We start from the raw sequence: 22831 nt of genomic DNA, 5'->3' as shown, positions 1-22831 counted from the left end.
ATTTATTAGGATTTTCCTTTATGCACTATTCTGTCAATAATTATCAATTTTCAAGAAAAAAATATATTTTATCCATAAGCTAGTAAATTTCTCACTGCTTTTCTGTATGTTGGGAGGTGAACAATATTATAGCTAAGTGCGGCTTACAACAATAATCCTAAAAGGCATTATTTTTTCTATTGTCTTTAGTTATAGTATGTAATCATAGACTCCTGAAGCTGTAAGCTGTGAGTCTGAGAGTCTCCTGCCATTAATGCACATAATTCCTTTATGAACCATACTCATTTTCATTAGGATAGATAATTAGATTCCTAGATAATGTCTTAACAATATTCTTTCGTCAGTCCCTTCCCATGGTACCTAAACCTATAATAATTTATAGATTAAAAGTCATTGTGTGACTTTCAATGAAAATATTGATATAAAATACACCTTTCAAATGTTAACAACAATGGTGACATCTTCCTGCCTGTCTGCCTATTTTGACATATGGTAAAATGTTAAACTCTATTACTTTTTAACATAGTTGTTTGCCACTTTCTTGATAGTGGTTAACATTAACTGTCCTAAAATAGAATGTCTGAAAGGTTTTACTGTTATTACTATTTTTTTTAGATAAGACTATTCAAGTTAGCTTTTTCTGATATTTCAGGGATTGTCAGATATTTTAGAAGAATGCCTTATTTGAAATAACAGCTTAACTACATGTACATAAAAAGCATTATTGTATTAATCACTGTTGTGAGTAATGTAACATTAAGATTAGCATCATTTATTGAGATTAATAAGGCAATATTTTGATATATGCAAAACTGATAATATAATGTTCTAGATTAAGAATACAGTCATATGTCTATCATTATCAATTTTCTATAAAATATCAATAAAATTTTTATATACATAAACTATTTGTACATGGAGTGATGTTTTTAAAAATTTTACCAGGCAATTTCTTCTGTGACAGTTTGTCATTTCCAGAATGCAGCTATAGAAATATTTCTAGTCCCACATGTTCACATTTTTCCAAATAACCTCACTTCCTGAGAAGTATCAGGATTCCTATCTTTCTTTCTTTTTTCTTTTCTTTTGGTAAATGAACAGTACTTTGGGAATGTCTTTGTTTTTAATTTTTATTTGCAGTACCGAGGATAGAATCATTCATGACACTCTATTAGCTGAACTACCTCCCCATCAGTTTTTATTTTTAATTTTGAGCAGGGTCTTGCTAGGCTGCCTAGACTAGCCTCAAACATAAGATCCTCCTATTTTAGCCTCCTGAGTAGCTGAGATTACATGCATGTATGACCTCACCAGCTGTGAATGTCTTAATTAACAGAAAACACCTGGAATGACCCTGAGTGATTTTTCAGCAAGTTGTAAATAATGTGGAATAGCTTTCAGTAGGTATGTGCTCTATTTCTGGAATCTTGTTCTTGTAATACAGTCCCCATGATCTGAAGAAACTTCACATTGTCTGTACAGAGTATTTTAGATGAGATGGGAAGTGTCCACAAACATCTCATTTGTGAGACAATGCAAGAAAGGTTAGGTTGAAATAACTGAGTTATGAGAGTCTTAATCCAATCAATGATAGGGATTAACTGAATGGTAACTGAAGGCAGGTAAAGTGTGGCTTGAGGAGGTGGGTCATTGGGGGTATGTCTTCAGGGTATATATTTTGTCCCTGGAGATTGGAGTCTCTCTCTGCTTCTTGATGGTCATGTCTTGACCTCATTTTCTCTGCTACATATTTCTATGATGATCTTCTGCCTTACCCCAAGCACTGAGGAATGAAGCTGGCTACCTATTGATTGAAACTTCTGAAATCATGAGCCCCCAATTAGCTCCTCTAATTGTTATTGTCACATGTTTTATTTGCAGCAGTAAAAAAGCTGATTTATACATAGTCTGTCCTATGTGGAAAGAAGGTGAAATCCCCTGTTCCCAAATCTTGTATCCTGCATTTACTCCCAATTTTTAAGTGGAGAAGTCTACAGTGGAATTTTGCTTTTAAATTTAATTCTTTCTGTGGCATGTATATACATGATATATCAGAAAAACATTTCTGCTATTCTTTCCTTTACTCTTAAACTAAATACTTATTGAGGAAAAAAAAAAGCTATTTGGTGCATTAATTTGAGGGTAATAGACCAATGTGTTATGCAGAGAAACTGAAATAAATATTGGTTCCCCGAGTAAGCAGTGGTATAACAAAAAATAAAAGTGCACTAAGAGCTTTGGTATCAGTTTGTGGTCCTGAAGAGATCCTTAGCTGAAGAGTGATGGCCATCAGGAGACTCTTGGGAAGGGTTTAAGTAAATGTGATAAAAATATTTGTAAAAATTAAAAGATTTCTTGTATGTAGGAACTTATAGTATGACTATTGACTGTGGTAGTGAAAAGTAGCAAGTGAATCAAATGTACCATATGTTCTAATGAACCAGAATAATAGGGAGAGGGTTGACGTACAGCTTGTCTTTCTGATATTTATTAAATAGTATGAGCTGATAAAATTTAAAGATTTGTTGAATAGAAAGGATCTGTTATGGTTTGGATTGAGTTGAATTGTCCCCAAGGTTTATGTATTGAAGGTTTGTTCCCCGTATAGCAGTGTTCATTGGTGATACTTTGGGAAAATGATTAGATCATGAGGTCTCACATCATCAATAAATTCATCCATCAATTGATAAATGGATTACTGGGAGATAGTTGAAATTGTAGGTAGAGGAACATGGTTGGATTACGTGAGTCACTGGAAGGTTATTTCTTGACCCTGGCAATGTTCTTTTCCCTCCCTCCCCCACCCCTTGCTACCATGAACTGAGCAGTTTTACTCCACCCTCCCTTTCTGCCATAATATGTCTGCCTTGGAGCCAGCTGACCAAGGACTGAAACCTCTGAAACTATGAGAAAAAAAGAAATCTTTGTTTCTCTTTTAGGTTGTTTATGCCATGTATTTGACAGATATGAAAGGCTCCAAGATGATGCTTGAAAACAAGATAGTTTCTCATTTCTACTCTCTTCAATATTAATTAACATAAAATATCAAATCTTGGGAAGGATTATGATATTCATAGTTAGAATCCCAGAAAGGAAGAGTGATATTGTGCCTCATTCAATCAGACAAGTCACTCAAAGAATCTAAAAGGTACCTATCTCAAATGATCTCAGGTAAATACAAACTCCTCTAAGTTTAAAATTCCAGATAATTTACAAAGAAAACCAAAAATAAAGAAAAAAAATCTTATGAGTCTTGAGTATATAAGAGTTTCATCTGATGGGTTATAAATCAATTAATAAGAGATACTACATGTTTTTTTTTTTAACAACAATGGCATCAGGAAAAGTTCAAATTCAGGTATATTAGCCCCCAGACTTGAAATGCAAGAAACAAGTTGGGATGTTAGATTTGTTGTGAAGGTGAGCTACTTTTTTTTTTTTTTAAATTTAATGAAAAAATAACAGTGACTCAAAATCAGATAGCAAAGATCACAGATAATATATCCAAGAATCAGTATGAATCATTTGCAGGCAACAGAATTTATTTTTAATTGAGAAATTACCACTATATATCTGTGTATTTTAATATTCTTATAAATTGGAAACTTCTAGGAATTTCATGGTTTTTGTTGCATTTTTGTTTTTACTTATGGAAAGGAGAATACTAAATTGGATATCTTGTACCAGTTCCACCACTGGATATTGGGAGTGGAAGTCCAAGAAACTTGTCTTTCAGTTCCTAGGTCTTGCCATTTAGGAAATCTGTACTTGATGAGACTCATCCACATTTCAATCTGATCAAGATAATGAAACTCTCAATCTCCTGCCTGATAAAACCTTAATGAGACTAGACATTCAGGGTTCTCCAGGGCTAGTTGGGTGTACAACATATGGGTGGGGAGTTCATTATACAGCCAAAGGGTATATGTGTCAGATTATATTTTTCAGAACACAGTCACAACACTATTTCTGGCTCCACATGAAAAGGAACTTGTCCTTGAACTTGGATAGGACCTTGTGTCTTATCAAAAAGACAATATGAAAAAAACTGTGTTTCATCAGGAAAATCCACGAAAGGCCATAAAATTTTCACTTTGTCTTCCATTTTTTTTTCCAGGATATTTGTATTTAAAACTTTGTTATCTGTAACTAATAACCAGTCAAAGCAGAGAATCCACATGACAAGGTCCATGTAGAGAAAAGATTTCCATTATTAACTACTGTCCTATAAAGAAACAGGGTTTCATGCAATTCCTGTCTCTACACTTTAGGTCATTACTTGAAGCTCCAGACATCATGGATGAAGGAAAGCTCTCTCTGCTTTCCCGTATTTAAATTTCTTTTAAATTTCTTTCCCAATTTCTAAATTGGGAAAATACCCAATTTAAAGAAATTTTTAGCATAATAAATATGTTATGCTGCTTAGTTATGGAATAATTTGAAACTCAGCCAAAGTAGTAAGGATAAACTCCATAAAAGGTTTTTTCCAAAAATTCAACTGAATAAAGAATATATATTTTCTAAGAATGAATCCATAGCCATCTACAAAACTAATACTTGTTGTTTGTTTAGAGTTAAAAAAGTAAACAGAACTTCATTCAGTTGAAATTTCACCATAAAAATGTTCATTTTAAAATGTATTTTCCCATCTCTGTGATTTCAGTTTTAAAAGCATTTTTTTATTATGTGCTTAGTTCAAGATAAATTTTAAAGTCAATTAATGGAATTGTGCTGGTAGTTCTAAAGCATGGATAATGTTACTGAAGTTTATTTGTTTTATCAAAAAAAAATCTCTAAGATAAGTAAGATGGAACAACATGATTATATTTGAGAAATTCTTAGGGAATATAGTTTATCAATTTAAAATTACATTTTTTCACTTGAAATATTACACTAGTGTTTTAATATTAAACACTTAATATTATACTTCCAGAAAATTTTAAATGTGAAATAGTAAGTTTTGCCATTTGTTATTCAAACAATAATGGCACTGAAATGTTGGCAATGGTATCTGAAGGATTTTTAAAATCCTATTGGCTAGTTATATGTTCTTTTGGAAGTTGCCAGCATCTTGTCAACACTCAAGTACTAGTTTGAAACATGTAAAAATTAATTAACCATATTCAGGTCACAGTATTTCTCTCACTTATTTTTTTTTTTCATTTTTTTCTTCTCTTTTATGGGCATTGTCACTCTAGACAAATTATTTTAAGCAATTTTTAGCTTTGTAAAATCTGATCTAAATAGTAGAATTTTTTTTCTCTTGTGCATTTGTCACTTCTCTTTTAAAGCAATGTTTCCACCTTGTTTACTTGTTTACTTGTGTGAATATAAAAGGCAAATTTGAAGAGATTCATAGAATTGTACTTTACTCTAAATAGGACCTATAATCTCATTCTATAAACTAAAAGATTTTATACCTTCATTTATCTCTTCATTGTGTGTTGATACTTTGACAATTATTTATTCTTAGTGGTCAGAAATTCTCACCCAGGTCTTGAAATCCTAGTATTATGAGTTTGATAATGTTTTTCCCAACTGTATAGTTTTGTCTTACATATTCTATCTTTTTATAGTGAAATATTAAATTGATTAAATAATTTATAGAAGAAAAATCCACGTACCATTTTATAAGATATTATTAAAACATATCTGTATAAACAAAAGATGAGCTTTATTTCATTGTAGTCATGTATATTTGTATGCACACATATCCACACATAAAATATCTTCCTAAATATCTTTATATGTTGTTTCAAAACGACTTGATGACCCATTAGAATAAATCTGACCTAAATTTCCTATGTACTTACATGAATATGGAGCATACTATAGTGATCTCACCATCATGTATATCCACAAGACAATAATTAAATAAATTACCAAAGCATAAAAGACATTAAGGACATGTTTCTTTTTCCATAAAAATAAATTATAGTCTGGAAATGTTGCTTTTTTTGGTAAAAAAATAAAATGGACATTCCAGAATTTTCAAGAAGTGCTAAAATAATAAAGTTCTCCCATAAAGCAACACTTTATCCTTTTACTTATTCTATTACACAGGAGTGAATGCAAGCTCTTATCATATGAACCAACCTGATATACCTAAGCCTTGGGTAGCATTTGAATATGGTGTGTGTGTGTGTGTGTGTGTGTGTGTGTGTGTGAGAGAGAGAGAGAGAGAGAGATATTCAAGTTTATACAAGTTTGTGTAATAATCACATGCATATTTTTGTGTAAGTTGGCTTGTGATACACTAAAAATTAAGTAATAATAATTACAGAATTGCTGATAAAGTTCATATTTATAAAAATTTCAAATGCATATATGTGTATGGCAAAGTGAATTATATTTCAAAATGTAAAAGAAAAAAATATTTTCTTTTAAAGCATAAAGACTTTTGCTGCCTCTAATACTTTAGTGTTTATTCTTGAAATAAATATTTAAAACATTTAAAAGTATAAGGACTGATGAAGCATTTTAAGGTATATTTTGTTATCATTTTAAATTTTATGCTGCAAGTTTAATGATTATATTATTTACAAGTGCATAAATAAAAAGAATGTGTTTGGAAAAAAATGCCTTTGGAGCATTTTTATTTGTTTACATACTTATTCATCATTTTCTTTTAAGAAGGAAGCATTCAGAGGCTTCAAAATAAATTTTAAAAATGACATTTTCTATAAGGTCTAGTTTATTTTATAAATTATCCCGTGGCCATTATCCTTTCTTCATCCTTTATCTACATACTCTTTATCTTTTCTCTAATCTGATCCTTTATCTGACTCTTTTTCCTAGCTGCATGATTTTTACATACCCATCCACACACAATTACAGTAAAGCATTTAAAAATTTTTTATGGTATCCTTCCTCAGATTTTTCTATGCATATAAGCACTTCTGAGTGTACACATTTTCCTTCCCTTTACAATAAATGTGTCATATTTAGACTATATATATGTGTATATTCAAAAACATTTAACATGATATGTGTTATACATATAATTTATCATATATGATGTATTTATCAAATACATATGTATTATATGTTTATTGGCATATTATATATATATGTATATTACATATACATATATATATTTCAGAACATCATTTTCACTAAACATTGTATCTTAGAGCTCTTTATATTGACAGTTTCTCTTTTATTTTAAAATAAAACTATTTTATTAGATTTTTATTATTAAGAATTCAATGTATATATGTACATGAATATCAGACTTGAAAATTAATATTCATTAATATTCCATATACACAGATTTTTAAAATAATTTGACCTATTTGGTATCCAAATGAAATCAATACATTCCTTGTGTCTTTTAAAGTACTTATATATAATAATTAATATTTAATTACATATACATGCCCATACTATCTTTTTTTCTCTCCTAACAATTTATTTGTGGAATTTCTTATAAATTTTCACAAAATGTGAGTTTCTGGTTGCAGCCTGCTATCTTATTGAATATGTTTTTCCATTCTTTGTATGTCTTGAAAAGACACAGGCAATTTTGAGGTCTGAAAAGATTTTGAGTAAGAAGTTTTATACACTGTATAGTATTTTATTGGTTGATGTATTATAATATTCAATAAATCTTTTGATCGATAGTTACATGAGATAGTATTATTTCAATGGTCTTTCACACAACAACACAAAGATTGAACTTGAAGATACTATCTAAATCATTTTATATAGCTTGATAAACTACTGTGATGGTTATTTATGCTTCAATTTGCCTTGGCTATAGAACCAAGATGTTTGGCAAAACTGAAATCTAGATGTCAGTATGAAGATACTCTGTAGATGTGACTAACTATTCAATCAGAAGATATTGAATGAAGTAGATCCCCGCCTCCCCATAATATGAGTATGCCTCATCTAATCAGTAGAATGCCTGAAGAGCAAAGACTTAGGTTCCCCAAAGACTAAGGAATTCCATATCTAGACTGCCTTGGACCCAAGACTCCAATGTCATCCCCTTCAGGAGTTTTAAGTGTACTAACCTACTTTAAATATTTTAGACTTGCAATCCAGAACTCAAGAAAAATAAATTAAAATAAATTTACCTCGCTCTCTATTTTAATATATCCTATTTGTTTATATTCTCTGGAGAATTCTGACAAACACAACAACTGAGCTAAGATTAGAAACAACAACAACAAAAAAATATCTTACACCATTAAGCTTTTATTCAAGTTAAAATACCAGATTTTGTTATTCTCAGGACCACTGTATTATAAACATTTTAAATGCCTGTTTGCCTAAAATAGAAGAGAAATGTATTTGTGTCAAGTAATATTGGTGCTGTAATAAGAGAGTAAGTGTTGATTTTTTTTTATCCAATTCTGTTTAACTTTGCCTGACAGAATTTCTCAGATTTTGTTATGAACTCAGTAATTTCTTAAAGGAGACACATGAGTTGTTATATATGTGGATTATAATATCTGTGATTTATAATTTGGATGGATTCTAAGTCTTAGGAATAACCTTCCAATAGTGAAACTCATTTATAGGTGCACAAGAAAGTGCTAAAATCAAGTTGCTTCCTCAATTTCATTCAAATTATATAACCAAACTCAGCATATCGTGAATCTGTTACCTGGCATAGATTTTAATAGGGTCTTCTGGTAACATCTTATGGCAGTGCCAGTTTTGATCTTAAAGGAAGGAAAAAAGGATTATGAATAAGCTTATCTTCTAATTGCAATCATTTTCTAATTAATTCTTTTGTAACACAGCTGGTGTGTATCCCAAGAATATCTGAAAAGGGGATGGTAAAATAAACAGAGCATTTTCTTTCAGAGGAAAATAATACATTTCAAATCTAAGTAATATAATTTACAATATAATCATAAAGAAAGAAAAACAGGCATGAAGAAAAAATTTAAAGTGTTTAAAATATTTTTTATGAATGTCTTAGCTGAAATACAAAAAACCAAAAATTATTGATAACAAATATGTACACTGTTAGTTCTAGATCATATTGTTCTTGGCAGCCATGAAGAAATGTATTAAAATATGTAGAACTGCATGAAAGTGCCACTTTAAGACTCACTTGTCATTTTCCAAGAAAAATTTCAACTATGATGCTAGAACTAGGCCAGCAGTTTCATATTATTTAGTAGAAAACAAGACTCAAATATAATTTAATCATTAGAACTCATCTTGATACAATAAGAGACCTAGATTTCTAATGAGGAAAGTTATTATTGCTTAATAATTTTAGTAAGTACTGTTGAACCAGGTTACATAACTATAATTACAATATGAATTCAAAAAATTACCTAGAAAAATATCTGTTTATAAATTCAGGAAAATCAAATCTAATTTTTATTTAAAAATTTAAGTCCTTGATTCAAAAGTAACAAAAATATGAGATTCAAATGAAACTTTTTTCAAACTTCCTAATAGTTTACTATTGTATTTTAAAATATTCAATACTTATAGACTTCTTCATTGATGTATCTCACTTGTTTCTTCCAGAACTCTTGTTTATGCAGCTCATGACATAATAGGCTTGTGAATAGGTAAATTATTTCAGACATAAAATGTATTAATGACTCAGTTGGTATTATCATACCTAATGTTACCACTCTAATCCTTATGAGGGAATTAATGCACTGATCAGTGTAAAACTATTAACCCAATCATTTCACCTCTAAACTTTCTTGCATTGTTTCACACATGAGCTTTTGGGGGACTTTTCATATTGAAACCCTATCTTTTCCTCCCTGGCCCACAAACATTTATGCTCATCTCACAATGCAAAATACATTTAAGGGGAGCATGGTGGTACACCCACATAATCCTAACAACTCAGCAGCCTAATGCAAGAGAACATAAGTTGAAAGCCAGCCTTTGCAACTAACTGAGGCCCTAAGCAACTTGGTGAAACCCTGTTTCAAAAGAAAAATGAGAAGGGGTGGGGATGTGGCTCAATGGTTGAATGCCATTCCTGTTAAATTTTGGTTAAGAAGTTGTCTACATTTTGTCCTGGGACTCTCTGTGAAGCTGAATTTAAAGGTGATGGACTTGTTAATCAGGCAGAGGAAATTTCTAAGCAGGCAGCAGCATAGATGTTGATGGTAGCTTTTAGCTGACTTTATTGTGATAATCAGGATCAGAAAGCAAAACAGAAAGATTTGAAAAACTGCAGTTTGGCCAGAAAACTACAAGTAAATTTGGGGCTAAGGATGCTTTTGTTACTAATGACATCAAAGCCACTAAAGGCGTACTAAAGTCTTCATGCAGAAGCAATAGAAGAGATGGCATTGTTTGAGAGCATCTCAGGGGATAGCAAATCCACACACATCTCAGGCTCCCAATGGAATGGCCCATTAAGCTTTGCTTTCAACATTCTAAAACTTTTCCAGCTGGCATCTGTAAATGTCTCAACATATCTCCTGCAAATTCCAAACATTTCAAAAACTTCAAAATCACATGGTCAGGTTAGCATCCCCATTTCTCAGTACCAATTGCTTTTTTAGTCAGCTTTTTATTGCTGTGACCAAAAGACCTGACAAGAACAATTTTGAGGAAGAAAAGTTTATTTTGGGGAACATGGCTTCAGATGTTTCAGTCCTTAGATAGGCAACTCCTTTCCACAGGACCCAAGGTGAGGCAGAGCATCAAGGTAAAAGAGTGTAATTGAGGAAAGTGGCTTACTTTCCTCACCAGGACTAAACATATACCCTAATGGCACATTCCCAATTACCCATCTCCTCAAGCCACACCATACCTGACTACAGTTACCACTCAGTTAATTACCGTAAGGTAATTTATGCACTGATTAGATTAAGGCTCTCATAACCCAATCATTTTACCTCTAAGTTTTCTTATATTGTCCTACACATGGGTTTTAGGGGCACATATCATATCAAAACCATAATGAGGCACAATGAAAATTCAGATTCCAATATATGACTCTAAAGTGTATATACCATGTGGGTGCATTGTTACAGGGCTAGGGACTTCAGAGAAACTGAGGCAACATGAAGGTACTCAACCTGGATTCTTGCAATCAACTCAGAAAGATTTCAGGCATGTTGTTCAGAATAATAGGCATGGGTTTATTGAAGGAATATGAAAAGGAAGAGGGAACACTATCAACGGAGATAATGAGTCCTCACAGAGAGGAGAGAAGCAATGTGCCTCTCCTGAACTCCAGTTTTATTGGGTATCCCAAAGAAGTTTCTGGAGAGTCTTTTCCAGATCCACCTCTTGACTTTGACTGACATTAGGATGACCTTGGACTTTCAAGTCCCCACTGCATGACAACTGTAGGTCACATTGGCCTAAGATAACCATTTCTAGTTGAATTATTAACTATAAATTCTTAAAGATTTAGTGGTCAGAAGGGATTAAAGGGTCACAAAAGTTTCCCCTTGAGATATAACTTGGGTTTCTTTGATTGAAACTTTTTAGGCCTGCGTTTCTCCTGCAAATAACAGGTAGTTTTCTGAGAAATGTGACTTTTTCCTGTTAAATTAAGCCAGGGAGCACTTCTTGGAAAGGAAAGCATGCGGGGCTTAGCACAATGAGCCCATTTTAAAGAATTATTTCCTTAAGGTCATATTTTCACAACTTGCATCTCTCTGTCCCTATCATCATGGATATATTTGAGCAAAAAAAAAAAAAAAAAAAAAAAAGGCCTAGCAGGGCATGGTGGTGCATACCCCTGTAATCCCTGTGGCTTGGGAGTCTTAGACAAGTGGATCACAAGTGCAAAGCCAGCCTCAGCAAAGGCGAGGCATTAAGCAACTCAGGGAGACCTTGTCTCTAAATAAAATTCAAAATAGGGTGGGGGATGTGATTCAGTGGTCAAGTATGACTGAGCTCAATCCACAGCATCAAAAAAAAAAAAAAAAGGCATACTAAAATATTATGCTTCTGAGTTAATACTCCTTGGAGGCCATTGCTATCATTATGTACAACACAGAAATGATTCAAAATTATCTAAAATTTAAAAACTTAACATTAGTTGTATTTCACTAAAGAGTTCCAAATCATGTCAATAAACTGTAAAATCACAATTCACTGCACATATTTCTTCTAAGAAAGAAAATCACATTATTATCTTCATTATATCACAAAAATCTTCATTATTATCCCTTTTTGAACTTCTTTATGCTAACATTTATTTGCTTATTTTGTATTAATTTTGATAAGCTTATTATAAAAACTGCACAGGACAAAGAGGAATTGTTGTAAAACTTCTGTTCATAAAATTAACCTTCTCTAAAAATTAGAAATTAAAAAAAAATCATAATTTTAAAGCAATAAAATCTCCCAGTGAATATGTAATTTACTTAAAAATTAACTGCAGAGAAAAATCATACTAATCTACAAATGAGACAGTTGGAATTTCAATTATTTTTTAGATGTACAAAATTTTTCACTTCATATTAAAAATCCTAACTTAGAAGCATTTATCTATAATATGTTTCTTCTGTCTAATACAGTTTTCCCTAGTTCCTGGCCTGATTCAACTCATTGAATATCATATTTAGCCCTTGTCCTTAAATATTACCCTTCCACTTAGGCTAATCCTAGTTTACCTATGGTACAGACATACAGCAAAATAAATCTATGCATGTATACATAACTTGCATACATATATTCATCACCCTGTTTCTTCCAATACTCTCACAATCTGTAATTACATCCACTCCTGTACCCTTAATTGTTTGTTTCCCCCTATTGAGTGCAAACTCCATTGAGAAAAAAAAATGTTATTTGTATTTTTGAATATTCCCAGTGCCTATCACAATGCCTTGCATGTGTTTTGTACTCAGAAAATTTTAATTGAATGATCAATATGCCTACATTTTTCCTTATATTTAGATCAGATAGAATAATATTATGGCTTAGATATGTGATGTCCTTCAAAATCTATTGTGTGAAACTATACAAGGAAGTTTAGAGGTGAGATGATTGCTTTATAAGAGTCTTAATCAGTGTACTAATCAAATAATAGGGATTAACTGGGTTTTAACTGTAGGAAGGTGGGATGTGGCTGGAGGAGGTTAATCATTGTGGGGTGTGCCTTCTGGTGTTCATGTATAGTCTGTAGTGAGGTGGGCTTTATATGCTTCCTCCAGAGAGCCACCCTCACCACATACAGTTACCACTCAGTTAATTGCCATAAAGTAATTATGCACTGATTAGATTAAGACTCTCATAACCCAATAGTTTCATGTACTGAAACTCCACCATACTTTTCTGCCATGGTATTCTGCTGACCTTGGGTCCAGAGCACTGGAGTAAGCTATCTATGGACTAAGACATCAGGAATTATGAACCCCAAACAAACTTCTTCTTTTCTAAAATTGTTCTTTTCTAGTATTTTGTTCACAATGGTGAAAAAAATTGATGATAACAAGAGGTAAATATTGTCTCTTTCATCCCCCAAGAAATTTACAGTACAGTTTTTCTAGATTTTCTGGTAGTATAACCTCAATTGATACTTTCTTAAAATGCTATCCAGAATTCCTTCACACACATTAAAAAATAGATAAAGACCTAAGGAAGCAAATTCTCTCTGAGTCACAAAAAAAGGCTTATAGCTGGCTACATTTAATGTGGTAATAAACAGAACTTCCCATTACAGCATTAATTAATCAGATACTACATTAATCAAAATCCAATTATCTTCTAGGCATTATCACAGAAAATATGATTCTTATTCCAAATAATCTTGCTAATGAAGGTTTCATATAGTTGACATAACATGTCATGTTCACAAAAACAACTGAAATGAAAAAAAATCCCCCTAACCAAGAAATTAAAGAATATAATTTCATATTAATTTTAACATGTATCTTTTTTGGGGAAATCAATTTCATCTATATATTTTAATTTATTAAGCATTAACTTTGTACATTACAGGAGAAAGAATTATGGATAATTTCAATGATTGCTACAGGCAAGTTTCATTTAAAATTTCATTAAAATTGCTTTCAAACTCTTGGAGCACTTGTTTTAGGAATATGCCCTTTTATGACCCAATTATTATGAGAATAGAAAGCATGGCACCATGCCACACAGAAGAGATGACATGTAGTGTCCTTGTCAACTGCCCAGATATGCTACCACTCATTAGGAAATATACATTGTCTGATAAGTGAATGAACTCTTATTTGAACTTCCAAGTAACTATAGCCCATAAAGTATGGCTGAGCTCAACCAACACACAAAATCTCAAGGAAAAAATAAAATAATTAATATTAAGCCATGAGGTGTTCTCAGATATCTAAAAAAGTATAAGATAATATTACAAAATTTAAAAATTAATTTTTATTAATAAATGTGAACTGAGAATGGAAAAAAGGTCAACTGGCAATTCTAAAACTGGAATATATAATTATTAAAGTTTGAAATTCATTTCATGAACTAAACAGAAGATTAGATACAACCAAAGAGATAATTGGTAAACAAAAAGACCAAATTACTTTAACTATCCAGAAGACAACATAAAACACTACAAATATAAATATAAAAGGGAAGAAAAATGAAGATAAATTATTTAAAATGCAAAAAATAAAAATAAAATACAAGACAGAGAATGTCTGGTAAAATAATGGCAAGAATTGTCTAAATATGATGAAAGACATAAATCTATAGATATTGTAAAGACAATGTGCACCATTCAATCAAAATAAAAATTATATTAATATATAGGAATACTTAGGTAAAACCTAGGAATTCCTCATCTAAAGAGAATATTATTAGAGAACCTTAAAAAAGTTAAAATAAGAAAAAATATATGTATCAACTAAATTCTATGTAAAAGCATTTCAATTAATAGCTCCTCATCATATTTGAATAATTCTTGCCATCATATCCACAAACATTCTACCTCCTGTGTTTCTTGAAGTCTTTTTTTACATTATTATTTCATTAATTTATTGCACAAAACTGAAGAAATCCATACTAAGTGAAGTAAGTCAGATATAGTATGAGAAATGCTGATGATCTCATTGTGGTTACCAGGAGATGAGGATGGGGAAATTTTTGAAATTTTGTCCTATAAATCTTTTAATATGTGGCTCAGCAAATTTTGAAATAATAATACCAAGAAATGCTACATATCACTGCAAAAAATCACACTATTGATACAAAAAATTTGGATAAATATAATTTCTGCTAAATAAAAGAATCCAAAGTTACATACAATTTTATTTATATAGCATCCTTTAAATGACAAAATTCTGAATGTGGAGAAGAGATTAGTGGTTTCTGTGGTTCTATGGATAAAGAGGGGAAACTTATGAAAAATGAGAAATCCTTGTGGAAAGGAAATGTTGTTTCTTTAGTGCATATGTCAACATATGGGTCGTGATATTAATCTATATTTTTTCACTAGAGAAATTGGGCAAATGGTACATGAAACCATTGCATTCTTTCTTACAATTGTATAGGATCACCAATTTTTTAATGATAAAAATTTTATATAAAAGAAATACAAATTGTGAGATACAACATCTTGTATGAAAATTTATTTTATTGAGAACAATATAGATTTCTGACAACTTTCTGACATAAAATGATACCTACAGATAAAATACTAGCTTGTGAAAAAACAAAAGGAATGTAATAGGCAATCATAATAAATAAGGGGTGTTTTAAATGAATAATTAAACATTATAGAAGAAATAGGGTAATAAACAAGATCAATAAAGTAAAACCAATTAAATAAATTTTACTTAATATGGCTACAAACAAATAAAACTAAAAAAAATATTGAGCAAAAGTGCACAGACCAGAGAATTAATTATCTTAGCCTAAAATAAAATCATGTTAATTAAAATCTGAAGTGGAGAAAAAATGAAAATAGATTAAGGAATAAGTGGAGTTGTTAAAATTTCAAAGTTTAAAATATGTCATATGTCAACAGATTATTTGCATTTGCCTTTTCAAATAGATTGTTGTTGTTTAGATGTAGAGTCTTATGCCAAAGCCATACATGTTGAATTCTTATTCCCCAGTGCAGCAATGTTCTGACATGGGGATTTGGGGAAGTGATTGGATCCTAAGGGCTATGACCTCATCAATGGATTGACCCATTGAGGGATTCAAAGCTGAATGGATTATTAGGAGGTAATTGAAACTGAAGGAGTTGAGACCTAAATGAAAGAAGTGGGTCACAGGGGCATGACATGAAAGATCTTGTCTCAGATTCCTTTCTTGCTCATTTTCTCTTTCTGCTTTCTGCCTACTATGAGCTGAGAAGCTTTCCTCCACTGTTCCTGTCTGCCATGATGTTTCTGACACACTATAGGCCTGAAAGCAATGGAGCCAAGCTGCCCATGGAATGAAACCTCTGAAAAATGAATCAAAATACATCTTTTCTTTTATAAATTGTTGTGTCATGCATTTTGGTCACAGCAATGAAAATCTGACTAATAGATAGGTTTTATCTAGATTATAGTAATATTTTTATGATTAACCCTCAAACACAATATGATATCCACAATAATTAGCATCCCATCATATATTTTTCACAGTCATCTTTTTTTCCATTTCCAGGTGGCTAACTTTATTGATCCAGAGAAGCAGGATCAATAATCAGCTCAAGTGATCATAAAGTCTGTAAAATTCTATGGTATGCCCTCTATAAGCTAGATACCTAGAAAAGATGGTTTTATAATTTATTGTGAGTCTGAATTTTGGAAAACCAGGGGAATGAATCTCTCCCCCAACTACTGATGAAATCCTGAGGATTAGAGGAGCTACTGATATATATTCTGCAAACTGAAGCCTCAGAAATCAGGAACTCTGATATCAAAGGAAAGGATCAGTTGGATGTTCCAGCTCAAGGGGACAAAGAAAATTCAACATTTCTCTCTTTTTTTAATTTTTTAATTTTTATTTTTTTAAATTATCTTTGTGTAAGTCTTCCAGAGAAGATGCTTGGTTCCAATAATTCTTTGTCTACTGATTCAAATGCTAATCTCTTCTGGAATGACTTTCATAGACATTAATAGAAATAGTGATAACAATATTGATAATGATTATAGTAATTGCTGTTATTGTTATTGTTATTAGTATTGTAACTAGCTACCAGTGTATCCCTTAACCAGCCAAATTCACATATAAAATTAACTATCACAGTCTCCAATATTCATTTCCTCATACATGTCCCAAGTCTTTTTTAACTTATTTTTTCAGTAATTATAAATTAAAATATGTATTAAGATTTTCTGAGTGCTATAAAGGTGCTAAATAATGGCAACACAGTTTGAATATGAAATACTTAGTTTTAATGTGTAAAATATCATCATCACAATTCTCAAAACCATCAAGAATAAAATTGATAATATAAAAAGGAAATATAATGAGGAACAATGGTTTCATAAACAGAAAATGAGTCATATTAGAAAATACAGTATTTTTTATTTTTGGTGGAAACACCAATAGAATATACAACTGTTTGGAAATACTATAAAGTTAATGCAAAATATAACAAAAATAACAGAAATTTAAAATACTCATTAAAATATATTATATTTTGAGGAAATTATTCTGATAAGGTGGCAGAGTATGTATGAAGGACCAGGAATCTGTCTTTCAACCTAAGCAAGAATTTTACTTGCAGAATCTGTGTGCTATGATTATTTAAGAACTCTGAATTCTATTGAAAGCTTGCAATTTCCAGGGAGAGTTTTGGATGGTAAATTTTGTTCAATTTTGATTCTTAACATGTTAGCAGGTATCCATCCCCCTACACCAACCACAAGGTAGGTATCTGTGAATGCACTCGGGGGATGCGGAAGTCAAAAAGCCCCAGTCCAAATATCAGAGATATGTGCTCTGATCACTGTTGGCTGTTTCTGTTCACAAAGCGAAAAAAGTGAATGACCATTGTGGTTGCACATCTTCCAAAGTAAGAAACAGAAAAGATAAAGGACCAATACCCTTTCCCCTTCACCTTCATTATTTTTACTCTCTTTTTATCCCTTCTTGGGCAAAACATTAAACACTAATACATTCAAAAGAAACCACATTTATGACAAAACAGAAGGTGACAATGCATGCCCAGGTAAAGGCATAGGATGAGGAAAAAAAAATAAAGAAAAAGAGAGAAGATCTTAAACTTAGCCCTCAGGCTAATCCTTAGTACAGAAACAGCCTATAACAATTAATAAAATTTAAAAAGCAGCAATTCCTTGAGAAGATAAAAATTCTAGTATTAAGTTTTCAACAATAAGAGCAACAATTATAAGATACACCAAGAAACAGGAAAATATGATCTCTTCAAAGAAACAAAATAATAATTAAACTGAAACATTTTGTGACACAGACCTGATGACAGATATTATAGACAAAATCTTAAATGCAACTGTCATAAAGAAAGGCAAATAGCTCAATAAAGATGTGGAGAAAGTTAAGAGGATTAAATGAAGAAATTTGAAATATCAACAAAGAGACGGAAACCTTTTAAAGAACTAAAACAAAACTCTGGAGCTGAAAAGTACAACAAGGGACATAAAAATGTATTAGAAAGTTTCAAAGGCAGGAAGAAAATGAACTTGAAGATAAAACAACAGAATTAGTCTAAGTACGTGAAAGAAATAACAATGATGAAAAGTAAAAAGCTTAAGAGACATGTGTGATACATCCAAGTAGATTAAGATACACATTTGGCAATTTACAGAAGAGAGAAATGTAAAAAATGATTATTTGAAAAAATAATGGCTAAAACTTTATAAATTTGATAATGACATCCATGTTAATATTCAAAAGCTTATGCACTCCAGGCAAGATGAACTCAACAAGAACAATGTAAAACATGTTATAGAATTTTGAAATTTTACAGACAAACAAGGAATCATGAAAGAAATAAGAAAGAAAAGGCTTGTCACAGTCAAAGAATCTTAATAATATTACTAGCAAGTTACTCAGAAATATTAGAGTCCAGACAGAGGGTGAAAATATTCTCAATGTTCAAACGAAGTAAAACATTGTCAACTTAGTATCCTATATCTGGAAAACTATCCCCAGAAGTGAGAGAAAAGTTATGACATTCCAGGAAAAAAAAAAAAAAGAGAGAGCTAAAGAAATTTGTCAACCTCAGACCAATCATGAATGAAATTCCAGATGTTAGGCAGTAACTTGAAGCCATATGAACAAATAAAGGTTATGATCAAGATCAATAAATTAAGATAAATAAGTGAGCACTTATTAAAAGATAGGTTTATTCAATGATGTTTAATTCCTTTTTTGTATTGTTTAAAAGACTAATACAATTAAAAATATTAGTCTAAAAATTTGCATTATTATAATTTATAACTATTTTTCCCAACATAATTTAAGGAATTAATGCATTTAAATGAATTATTTTATGTTTTGAGATAAACAATATATATAGATGTAATTTTTTTAGTTCTGAAACCAAAAAATATAATGATGAATCAATAATGAACCAGCATTTTGTGTGCTACTGAAATTAGGATACTAGAAATTCAAATTAGTTTATGATAATTTGATGATTATAAACATAATACCATGTAAACCACAATGAAAATAGCTACAGAATATATGCAAAAATTGTGAAAGAAATTAAAGATCATATTACAAAAAATGTTAATTAAATACCAGACTAAGATTAATTAAGGAAATAAAGAAGAAAAATCTAAAAGTTATGTAGATAATCAATTGAAAAATGGCATCAGTCTCTCCTTATCAGTAATTACTTAAAATTAAAATGCATTAAATCTCCAAAACCCACAGAGACAGAGATAAGCAATATGTATGTGTGTATATATGTGTATGTGTCTGTGTGTATTTATATATATTTTTATATAATATGTACATATACACATATTACATAAATATATGTATATATTTATATATTATATGATTCAACTAAAGCTATGTCTGCCACTCATTTTAAAGAATACCAATATAATATAAAAGGTGGAAAATATTTTCCATGCACATAATACCCAAATGATGGCAAAAGTGGTGGAACAATTGGATATAATTTGAGTGAGTACAATAAAATTTCATAGGTTGGAAGCTTATTGCCTAGCATGGCAGTGTTGAAGTGGTAGAACTCTTAAGACATGGGGTTTAGTGTAAGGTAAAAGGGTATATACCCTTAGAAAGAAGTAACATAGTTTTAATGGTCCCTAGTTTATTCTCATAAGAGTCAGTTGTTTAAAGACAAAAAGACTAACTCAGAATCCCTCTTACTTCTTGTCTCATCACATAACTTCTTCTTCTCACTCTTGTTTGTGTTATGATGGCATTCACCAAGTTTTGATATAGTCAGAAGGACCTCAACAAAGGCTAAACTCATTATGTCCCTTGATTTTAGGCTTTCATCCTCCAAACTAGAGAGCTAAATAAATCTCTTTTATTTATATACTCTTTTGCCATAACTAATATCATGTATTAGTTATGGAAAAAAAGTGGATTATTACTGGTGACTATAATAATTCAAAATATAACTTAAACAAATATACCATAATAAAAATAGTTACAAAAACATGAATATTTTATGCAAATAAATTTTACATTCATTAAGAAAAAATAACAATTATAAAGTTTTATATTCCTAATAATTGTCATCAAAAATATAGAAGCAAAAACCACCAGAGTTGAAGTGAAAAATATAGAGTTCTACAGTAAAGATTGGAGACTTCAATATTCCCTTAATAATGGATAGACAAAAGTAGATGAAGAATTAAGACCTAGAACAATAAACTAACTAGATCTATCTTAAATATTCAGAATAATTTATCCTCCAAGAAGAAGATGCACATTCTTCCCAAGCACACATGGAAGACTTCCTAATATAAACCATGAAATTTTAGAGTAGGCTATAATTTAGCTTCCATAGATTCTAAATTATGGCTATCCAAAATTTCTTTTCTTGCAATTACAGGAAGAAGAAAAAAAAACATTTATAATGGCAGTAAAACTGGAATATTCCCCAAATTTTAAAAATTAAACTTTATACTAAAACATCAAATGATTAAAAACTACATCACAAGAGAACTCAAGAAATACTTAGAACCAATAAAAATGAGATCACAGCAAACCAACATTTATGGAAAGCTATAAAAACCCTGCTTAGAGAGAAATTTATAACCATAAACACGTTAAAAAGACCTCAGTCAGCCTTCTAATTTTATAATTTAACTAATCAGAAAAAGGTTAAATTAAACCTAAACCTAGCAGAAGGAAGGAAAGGATGAATATTGAAACAGAGATAAATAAGATGAGCAATAGCAAAAATCAAATTAAACCAAAAGTCATCTTTATAAAGATTGACAAAGTTGATTTATCTTTTAACTAGGTGAACTACAGAAAAATAACAGAGAACAATTACTAATACCAAAAAAAAAGTGAAGCTATTACTACAAATTCTACAAAAAAAAAGTATGAATGCATTAAGTAACTTCATAGTATTCTAGTTTGATGACTCAGATGAAAATTATAGAAACACAAAGCCTATAGAGACTAAATTATAAGAAATATAAAATATGAATAAACCTTTTATGATTTGGATCTGGAATGTCCCACAAAGTCTCATATGTTGAAGGTAACTGATTAGATCAAAAAGTTTCTAGTTAATCAATCGATTAATCCACTGCTGTATTCATAGCTGAATGGACTATAGAAAGTTGGTAGAAACAGTAGGAATTAGGAGCTAGTGAAAGGAAGTGGGTCCTTGAGAATAAGCCTTGCCCCTGGGTTCTGTCTCCTCTCTCTCTCTCTCTCTCTCTCTCTCTCTCTCTCACACACACACACACACACACACACACACACACACACACACACTTTCTCTTTTCCACCTACCATGAGGTAAGAAGCTGTTCTACACCACACTCACTGTGCCATGATCTTTTGTCTCACCACAGGCCCATAGCAATTGAGCCCGCTGATCATGGGCTGAAATGTCTGAAACTACAAGCTAAAAACAAACAAGCAAACAAACAAACAAAAATTCCTCTTTTCCCCTTTAAGTTGATCGTTATTTTATGGAACGTTCTCACAGTGACAAAAACTGACTAAAACAGTACTTATAACAGGTAAAGAGATTGGCTCAATACTCAAAAATTTTCTGCAGCTCATGATTTCACTAGTAAATTCTACAAAGCATTCAAAGAAGAACTAATGTCAATCTTTCTCATACTTTTCTGAAGAATTGAAGAAGAGGAAACACTTTCAAATTCATTGTAATTCTCAAGTATTAGTTTGATATCAAAGCTAGAAAGAGTAATGATTCAATATGTGAATATTCATTAACTTAATTTATCACATTAGCGGAAATAGTTGCGGGAACAATACCCAGGAATCAAAATTGGTACAAAAAAATCTTTTTATGATAATACACTCAATAAATTAGTTAAGTGGATTAAGCAAACAACAACAACAACAACAAAACACAAATTTACAATAGAGTAAAAAAGAAACCCAAAGAATGGAACAAAAAGTAAGAAAAATGCGGTCGGTATGTACACATGATGCATTATAATTATGTGTATATATATGCCTCAGCATAATAAATAAGATGTAATATATGGAAAACTTATGGCAACCAGAAAACTCAATGGTGAAAGAATGAAAGCTTTTCCTCAAAGGTTAGGAATAGGTCAAAGATGTTCACTTTCACTACCTCTTTTTATCAGTCTTGTAGATTTCTAGTCAGAAAATAAGGCATGCAAAAAGACATAAAAATCATCAAACCTGGAAAAGGATATTTAAAATTATTTCTGTTTACACATAATATAATATTTTATGTAGAAGAGCCTAAATAATCTTTAAAATACTATTAGAGATAAAAAAAATTCAGAAAAATGCCACA

This window comes from Callospermophilus lateralis, chromosome 8 (genome assembly GCF_048772815.1).
Source record: "Callospermophilus lateralis isolate mCalLat2 chromosome 8, mCalLat2.hap1, whole genome shotgun sequence".
Classification (NCBI taxonomy): domain Eukaryota; kingdom Metazoa; phylum Chordata; class Mammalia; order Rodentia; family Sciuridae; genus Callospermophilus; species Callospermophilus lateralis.
This window is presented reverse-complemented; position numbering follows the sequence as displayed.